The following is a 9,994-nucleotide window of genomic DNA, read 5'->3' as shown; positions in this document are numbered from 1 at the left end:
ATTTCCTTTTTTATATTTCTATAGTAAGTATAAGCCTAAGGAAATGATCAAGAATGACATGTCTTTGTTAATATCAAAAAAAATTAAAGAAAATTGCTAACTGGAATATTTAAGAATATAACACTGATTTCAAACAAGTTCAAATATTGGCCTAAGTCCCCACTACTACACTATTATAATAGAGGTAGGAAAGATGGTGTGTAAGCATGAGAAAATGTGTTATTTTCAAGTATGGACAAAAACAAGCACATTTTTCTCATGATTCCTTGAAGTTCCTCTGCAATCTCACACCTTCAGTGTCTTCCAGCAGCAATCCCTTGTGCAACTCCTCATCTCACTCTGTTTGATGCTAAGGCTCAAGGTTTTCACTTACAACGGAAATGGGTCAGGAACCATGTGCTTATTGCCAGAGGAGGAGGGAGGAGGTCGATGAGATGATGACACTCTGACACATAACCAAGTTGCTCATGAAGTTAGAACTTAAGATAGCTTCATTTGCTTGAATATTTTTAGGTAGTAATTGATTTCTTGGCACCCATAGTGCCAAGACAAGGGAAAGGAGAAAGGAGCAAAGAAACGATAAAGATACAAAGGGAATTAATTTTTATTATTTCTGATGAATAAATAAAAATGGATGTCAATTTCAATTGTTCCAATGAGAAAACCAAGCTAGAGTAGAAACTTTTAATTTGGTCTTCTGCCTTTTTGCATGTAGAGATTTATATGTTAATGATTTTTCAAAATTCAAATATTTATAAATTGGGAAGCTCTTCTTAGAAGTGTGGCTATTCAAACAGAAATAAGGGACATGTTGTTTACAAACTGGAATTGTAATTTACAATTTCTACTTGAGTCTTCCGTTTTTCAAGATGTTTCCCTAGCAATACCTGAAGATTCTTCTGTGTAGAAACAAGAGACCTGAAGTAATCTCAAAGTGAATATAAAAAAAATTGTATCACATAATGTGACTCTATGATTAACAGTTATTAATCACTTAGTTATTAGTTAATTACTTCATGGTTAGTATACATACTTACCTTGTTCTTAATACAAATTATGTTCTGTTCATTGTGATTCAGTTACTCTTGTCTTCTAGTTTTATGTTTCTGGTTTTTATTTTGTATTAATATTGGGTACTTTCAGGCTAAATAGGCAGTTTCTCAGTTCGAAACCATTAGGATAAACTTGCAGCCTTCTCAGTCTTTGTTTTCAGTTACCCAAAGACTAAGCCATATACATTTTCTTTCTTGGCAGAGTTTGACAAGTATATTTATATAAAGTCTAGTTTATCTTACTAACTGCACAAATATGTGCAGTGGTAATATTTTCTGAGGTGCGACCCTCTTGTGGAAATCTCTTGGGTATAAATTCTTACATTTGTATTAGGAAAAGTTTTTTAGAACATGGTGTCTTTTAGGTTGAATGCTGCCAGAAGACTCTCCTTTAATTATTTTCTCTCCAGAAGGGGATACATCAGGCTTATCTGTACTCTGTTATAAGCAATACTGGCTTACCTGACCTTTTCTGTCTACCAGGATTGTGGTGGTTCTTTTGGCAATTGTGATAAATTGTCATTCACCTATGTATCTCCTTGCTCAATAAAAATTAATATTAATAGGAAGGGTATCTGAGATTGCAAGCTAGAGATAAATTAACAGTCTAAGGCCAGAAAGCTGAGCAATAAATTGACATAAAAAGAAAACCTTGTGAATGACAATAAAGGCTTCATTAATAATCAATTGACTTAGTTGTTACTTGGAAACTTCAAATGTGTTTTCTTCTAAAACATTAGAATAAGAATGTTGTCACCATATGACATGTATTATTTTTCCATTTCAACTAAGTGTTTTTTAAATAGTATTTCTCATTCATTGAATGTTTACTATATACCAGGTTCTGTTCTGTGTGATACATATACGTATGTGTGTTACCTTATGTTGCCTTCAGTTCATCCTATGAATTTGGTACTATTATTATCTCTACTTTATGGATAACGATTCTGAGCAGCACCGCAAGATCTCCCTTTCAGCCAGAAAGAGGTGAAGATAAATTTCAGAACCATGTGTCAGTATCCATATGCGATACTGCAGACCAGAATTCAGCATAGAAAGTCCTTATATATTTAAGGACTTCTACCTATAAAGCATTTTAATAATTCTTCATGTACAACATGACTAATAAAAGCTGATGGCTTTTCTTGACAACAAATCCTAAGAAAGATGAGAGCACAACTTCCTGGTTAACTAATCACAAAACTGTTTATAAAACCATAGCAAAAGAATAATAGATTAGATGAACACTTTATAATTGGGTGAGAGAAGCGGGGGCGGGATTTGCACATTTAAAATGTAATTTAGGGAATCGGTATTTATGGTGTTACAAGAAGAGTAATATTTAAATGTTAAATATTTTAAGACTTCAAATTTATATTTAATTCAGAAGGAGAAATGATTATCAAGATTAATTACACTAGCAAAGCAGTAGCTCTTTATTTCATTATTGATCTAGTAGTAATGCTACACTTCACTTTTTTTATTCTCTCAACAAATGTTTACTGAGTTCCTACTATATGTCAGTCACCATTCAAAATTCTGTTGTTTCAGCTGTGAACAGGACAGAAAATACTCCTGTACCTATGGATTATTATTTTATCTGAGGAGCACGCAGAAAACTGATAATCAAAAAAAATAAAGGAGGGTATTTTCAATGGGGATGCTAGAGTAATAGCCAACTTTTATTGGGTTCTTATTATGTGACAAACATTTTTCTATATTATTTACATGCATAACTCCATTTGATTTTCACAACCACATTGTCAGGTAGGAAATGTTGTCATTTAAATAATTCAGGTTAGGAAACTTAGGCACATATACGTTAAATAGTTGGTAACGTTCAAGATAGGCAAGTAGTTTCTTCCTTTTCTTTTTTTAATTAATAGACTTCATTTTTTTAGCTTAAGATTTATAGAAGATTGAGCAAATAGTACAGAGAGTTTCCATATTCCTCCCCTCTCATTCACTCACAATTTTCCCTGTTATTAACATCTTTTTTTTTGCTTTTTGACATAACATTTTACTGTTCATCTAAAATGAAAACCTTTTCTATTTTATAAAATTGAAAAACATGTTTAAAAATTTGAAAAGCCTAGAAAGTACAGAAGGTTTAATATGGTTCACAAGATATACTTATTGTTAATCACTTGAAATTTAAACTAAACTTAAGAAGAATTATTGGGAGTTAAAAAATTTCCCCTCTAACATGATATCACATATATGGAATCTAAAATATGATACAAATGAACTTATTTACAAAATAGAAACAGACTCACAGACATAGAAATCAAACTCATAGTTACGAAAGGGGAAAGGGGGTGGGGGGAAGGGATAAATTAGGAGTTTGGGGTTAGCAGATACACAATACTATATATAAAATAGATAAACAACAATGTCCTACTGTATAGCACAGGGAACCATATCCAATATCATGTAATAACCATAATGGAAAAGAATATGAAAAGGAATATATGTATATATACAAATATATATATGTATAACTGAATCACATTGCCATCCATCAAAAACTAACACAATACTGCAAATAAACTCAACTTCAACAAAAACGACAACAACAAAATGACCCCCTCCCAAATGTGTTCTTTTTTTTTTTTTACATCTTTATGCAGTATAATTGCTTCACAATGGTGTGTTACTTCCTGCTTCATAACAAAGTGAATCAGTTATATACATAAATATGTTCCCATATCTCTTCCCTCTTGCATCTCCCTCCCTCCCACCCTCCCTATCCCACCCCTCTAGGTGGTCACAAAGCACCGAGCTGATATCCCTGTACTATGTGGCTGCTTCCCACTAGCTATCTATTTTACATTTTGTAGTGTATATATGCCCATGCCACTCTCTCACTTTGTCACAGCTTACCCTTCCCCCTCCCCATATCCTCAAGTCCATTCTCTACTAGGTCTGTGTCTTTATTCCTGTCTTACGCCTAGGTTGTTCATGACATTTTTTTTTTCCTTAAATTCCATATATATGTGTTAGCATACTGTATTTGTCTTTCTCTTTCTGACTTACTTCACTCTGTATGACAGACTCTAGGTCCATCCATCTCATTACAAATAACTCAATTTCATTTCTTTTTATGGCTGAGTAATATTCCATTGTATATATGTGCCACATCTTCTTTATACATTCATCTGATGATGGACACTTAGGTTGTTTCCATCTCCTGGCTATTGTAAAAAGAGCTGCAATGAACATTTTGGTACATGACTCTTTTTGAATTATGGTTTTCTCAGGGTATATGCCCAGTAGTGGGATTGCTGGGTCATATGGTAGTTCTATTTGTAGTTTTTTAAGGAACCTCCAAACTGTTCTCCATAGTGGCTGTACCAATTCACATTCCCACCAGCAGTGCAAGAGTGTTCCCTTTTCTCCACAGCCTCTCCAGCATTTATTGTTTCTAGATTTTTTGATGATGGCCATTCTGACTGGTGTGAGATGATATCTCATTGTAGTTTTGATTTGCATTTCTCTAACGATGAATGATGTTGAGCATTCTTTCATGTGTTTGTTGGCAGTCTGTATATCTTCTTTGGAGAAATGTCTATTTAGGTCTTCTGCCCATTTTTGGATTGGGTTGTTTGTTTTTTTGTTACTGAGCTGTGTGAGCTGCTTGTAAATTTTGGAGATTAATCCTTTGTCAGTTGCTTCATTTGCAAATATTTTCTCCCATTCTGAGGGTTGTCTTTTGGTCTTGTTTATGGTTTCCTTTGCTGTGCAAAAGCTTTGAAGTTTCATTAGGTTCCATTTGTTTATTTTTCTTTTCTTTCCATTTCTCTAGGAGGTGGGTCATAAAGGATCTTGCTGTGATTTATGTCCTAGAGTGTTCTGCCTATGTTTTCCTCTAAGAGTTTTATAGTTTCTGGCCTTACATTTAGGTCTTTAATCCATTTTGAGCTTATTTTTGTGTATGGTGTTAGGGAGTGATCTAATCTCATACTTTTACATGTACCTGTCCAGTTTTCCCAGCACCACTTATTGAAGAGGCTGTCCTCTCTCCACTGTACATTCCTGCCTCCTTTATCAAAGATAAGGTGACCATATGTGCATGGGTTTATCTCTGGGCTTTCTATCTGTTCCATTGATCTATAATTCTGTTTTTTTGCCAGTACCATACTGTCTTGATTACTGTAGCTATGTAGTATACTCTGAAGTCAGGGAGCCTGATTCGTCCAGTTGCGTTTTTTGTTCTCAAGATTGCTTTCGCTATTCGGGGTCTTTTGTGTTTCCATACAAATTGTGAAATTTTTTGTTCTACTTCTGTGAAAAATGACAGTGGTAGTTTGATAGGGATTGCATTGAATCTGTAGATGGCTTTGGGTAGTAGAGTCATTTTCACAATGTTGATTCTTCCAATCCAAGAACATGGTATATCTCTCCATCTATTTGTATCATCTTTAATTTCTTTCATCAGTGTCTTATAATTTTCTGAATAGAGGTCTTTTGTCTCCTTAGGTAGGTTTATTCCTAGATATTTTATTCTTTTTGTTACAATGGTAAATGGTAGTGTTTTCTTGATTTCACTTTCAGATTTTTCATCATTAGTGTATAGGAATGCCAGAGATTTCTGTGCATTAATTTTGTATCCTGCTGCTTTACCCAATTCATTGATTAGATCGAGTAGTTTTCTAGTAGCATTTTTAGGATTCTCTATGTATAGTATCATGTCATCTGCAAACAGTGACAGCTTTACTTCTTCTTTTCCAATTTGGATTCCTTTTATTTCCTTTTCTTTTCTGATTGCTGTGGCTAAAACTTCCAAAACTATGTTGAATAAGAGTGGTGAGAGTGGGCAACCTTGTCTTGTTCCTGATCTTAGTGGAAATGGTTTCAGTTTTTCACCATTGAGGACGATGTTGGCTGTGGGTTTGTCATATATGGCCTTTATTATGTTCAGGAAAGTTCCGTCTCTGCCTAATTTCTGGAGGGTTTTTATCATAAATGGTGTTGAATTTGTCAAAAGTTTTCTCCACAACTATTGAGATGACCATATGGTTTTTCTCCTTCAGTTTTTTTAATATGGTGTATCACATTGATTGATTTGCATATAATGAAGAATCCTTGCATTCCTTGGATAAGCCCCACTTGATCATGGTGTATGATACTTTTAATGTGCTGTTGGATTCTGTTTGCTGGTATTTTGTTGAGGATTTTTGCATCTATGTTCATCAGTGATATTGGCCTGTAGTTTTCTTTCTTTATGACATCCTTGTCTGGTTTTGGTACCAGGGTGATGGTGGCCTTGTAGAATGATTTGGAGAGTGTTCCTCCCTCTGCTATATTTTGGCAGAATTTGAGAAGGATAGGTGTTAGCTGTTCTCTAAATGTTTGATAGAATTCACCTGTGAAACCATGTGGTCCTGGGCTTCTGTTTGTTGGAAGATTTTTAATCACAGTTTCAATTTCAGTGCTTGTCATTGATCTGTTCATATTTTTTATTTCTTCCTGATTCAGTCTTGGCAGGTTGTGCACTTCTAAGAATTTGTCCATTTCTTCCAAGTTGTCCATTTTATTGGCATAGAGTTGCTTGTAGTAATCTCTCATGATCTTTTGTATTTCTGCAGTGTCAGTTGTTACTTCTCCTTTTTCATTTCTAGTTCTATTGATTTGAGTCTTCTCCTTTTTTTTCTTGATGACTCTGGCTAATGGTTTGTCATTATCTTCTCAAAAACCAGCTTTTAGTTTTATTGATCTTTGCTATCGTTTCCTTCATTTCTTTTTCATTTATTTCTGATCTGATCTTTATGATTTCTTTCCTTCTGCTAACTTTGGGGTTTTATTGTTCTTCTTTCTCTAATTGCTTTATGTAAAGGTTAAGTTGTTTATTTGAGATGTTTCCTGTTTCTTAAGGTAGGATTCTATTGCTATATACTTCCCTCTTAGAACTGCTTTTGCTGCATCCCATAGGTTTTCAGTCATCTTGTGTCCATTGTCATTTGTTTCTAGGTTTTGTTTTTGTTTCTTGGTTTTTTTTTTGGCAGTACGCGGGCCTCTCACTATTGTGGCCTCTCCCGTTGTGGAACACAGGCTCTGGACATGCAGGCTCAGAGGCCATGGCTCACAGGCCCAGCTGCTCCATGGCATGTGGGGTCTTCCCGGACCGGGGCATGAACCCATGTCCCCTGCATCAGCAGGCGGACTCTCAACCACTGCACCACCAGGGAAGCCCTATTTTTAGATATTTTTTTTCAGTTCCTCTTAGATTTCTTCAGTGATCAGTTCGTTATTAAGTAGTGTATTGTTTAGCCTCCATGTGTTTGTATTTTTTACAGATCTTTTCCTGTAATTGATATCTAGTCTCATAGCATTGTGGTCGGAAAATTTACTTGATACAATTTCAATTTTCTTAAATTTACCAAGGCTTGATTTGTCACCCAAGATATGATCTATACTGGAGGATGTTCCATGAGCAATTGAGAAAAATGTGTATTCTGTTGTTTTTGGATGGAATGTCCTATAAATATCAATTAAGTCCATCTTCCTTAATGTATCATTTAAAGCTTGTGTTTCCTTATTTATTTTCATTTTGGATGATGTGTCCATTGGTGAAAGTGGGGTGTTAAAGTCCCCTACTATGAATGTGTTACTGTCGATTTCTCCTTTTATGACTGTTAGCATTTGCCTTATGTATTGAGGTGCTCCTTTGTTGGGTGCATAAATATTTACAATTGTTATATCTTCTTCTTGGATCGATCCCTTGATCATTATGTAGTGTCCTTCTTTGTCTCTTCTAATAGTCTTTATTTTCAAGTCTATTTTGTCTGACATGAGAATTGCTACTCCAGCTTTCTTTTGGTTTCCATTTGCATGGAATATCTTTTTCTATCCCCTCACTTTCTTTCTGTATGTGTCTCTAGGTCTGAAGTGGTTCTCTTGTAGACAGCATATTTATGGGTCTTGTTTTTGTATATATTCAGCCAGTCTTTGTCTTTTGGTGGAAGCATTTAATCCATTTACATTTAAGTTAATTATCGATATGTATGTTCCTATTACCATTTTCTTAATTGTTTTGGGTTTGTTATTGTAGGTCTTTTCCTTCTCTTGTGTTTCTTTCCTAGAGAAGATCCTTTAGCATTTGTTGTAAAGTTGGTTAGGTGGTGCTGAGCTCTCTCAGCTTTTGCCTGTCTGTAAAAGTTTTAATTTCTCCATCAAATCTGAACGAGATCCTTGCTGGGTAGAGTAATCTTGGTTGTAGGTTTTTCTCCTTCATCACTTTAAGTATGTCCTGCCAGTCCCTTCTGGCTTGCAGAGTTTCTGCTGAAAGATCAGCTGTTAACCTCTTTGGGATTCCCTTGTGTGTTATTTGTTGTTTTTCCCTTGCTGCTTTTAATATGTTTTCTTTATATTTAATTTTTGACAGTTTGATTAATATGTGTCTTGGTGTGTTTCTCCTTGGATTTATCCTGTATGGGACTCTCTGTGCTTCGTGGACTTGGCTATTTCCTTTCCCATATTAGGGAAGTTTTCAACTCTAATCTCTTCAAATATTTTCTCAGTCCCTTTCTTTTTCTTTTCTTTTTGTAGAGTCCCTATAATTCGAATGCTGGTGTGTTTAATGTTGTCCCAGAGGTCTCTTAGACTGTCCTCAGTTATTTTCATTCTTTTTTCTTTATTCTGCCCTGCAGTACTTATTTCCACTATTTTATCTTCCAGGTCACTTATCCATTCTTCTGCCTCAGTTATTCTGCTATTGATCCCTTCTAGAGTATTTTTAATTTCATTTATTGTGGTGTTCATTGTTGCTTGTTTCATCTTTAGTTCTTCTAGGTCCTTGTTAAATGTTTCTTGCATTTTCTCTATTCTATTTCTAAGATTTTGCATCATGTTTACTATCATTCTGAATTCTTTCTCAGGTAGACTGCTTATTTCCTCTTCATTTGTTAGGTCTGGTGGGTTTCTATCTTGCTCCTTCATCTGCTGGGTGTTTTTCTGTCTTCTCATTTTGCTTATCTTACTGTGTTTGTGGTCTCCTTTTTGCAGGCTGCAGGTTCATAGTTCCCGTTGTTTTTGGTGTCTGTCCCCAGTGGCTAAAGTTGGTTCAGTGGATTGTGTAGGCTTCCTGGTGGAGGGAACTAGTGCCTGTGTTCTGGTGGATGAGGCTGGATCTTGTCTTTCTGGTGGGCAGGTCCATGTCTGGTGGTGTGTTTTGGGGTGTCTGTGGCGTTATTATGATTTTAGGCAGCCTCTCTGCTAATGGGTGGGGTTGTGTTCTTGTCTTGCTAGTTGTTTGGCATAGGGTGTCCAACACTGTAGCTTGCTGGTCATTGTGTGAAGCTGGTTGTTGGTGTTGAGATGGAGATCTCTGGGAGATTTTCTCCGTTTCATATTACGTGGAGCTGGGAGGTGTCTTGTGGCCCAGTGTCCTGAAGTTGGCTCTCCCACCTCAGAGCCAGAGCACTGACTCCTTGCTGGAACACCAAATGCCTTTCATCCACACGGCTCAGAATAAAAGGGAGAAAAAGTAGAAAGAAAAAGAGAGAGAGAGAGAGAAATAAAGAGGATAAAAGAAAATAAAATATAGTAAAATAAAATAATTAAAATAAGAAAATAATTATTAAGAAAAAAAATTTTTTTAAGTAAAAAAAACCAAGAAACCAAAGGAAAAAAAAAAAAAAAGCGGACGGATAGAACCCTAGGACAAATGGTGAAAGCAAAGCTATACAGACAAAATCTCACACAGAAGCATACACATATGCACTCACAAAAAGAGGAAAAGGGAAAAAAATCATAAATCTTGCTCTCAAAGTCCACCTCCTCAATTTGGGATGATTCGTTGTCTATTCAGGTATTCCACAGATGCAGGGTACATCAAGTTGATTGTGGAGATTTAATCCGCTGCTCCTGAGGCTGCTGGGAGAGATTTCCCTTTCTCTTCTTTGTTCGCACAGCTCCCGCGGTTTAGCTTTGGATTTGGCCCT

Source organism: Delphinus delphis, chromosome 5, assembly GCF_949987515.2.
Source record: "Delphinus delphis chromosome 5, mDelDel1.2, whole genome shotgun sequence".
NCBI lineage: Eukaryota > Metazoa > Chordata > Mammalia > Artiodactyla > Delphinidae > Delphinus > Delphinus delphis.
Note: the sequence above shows the minus strand (reverse complement) of the source record.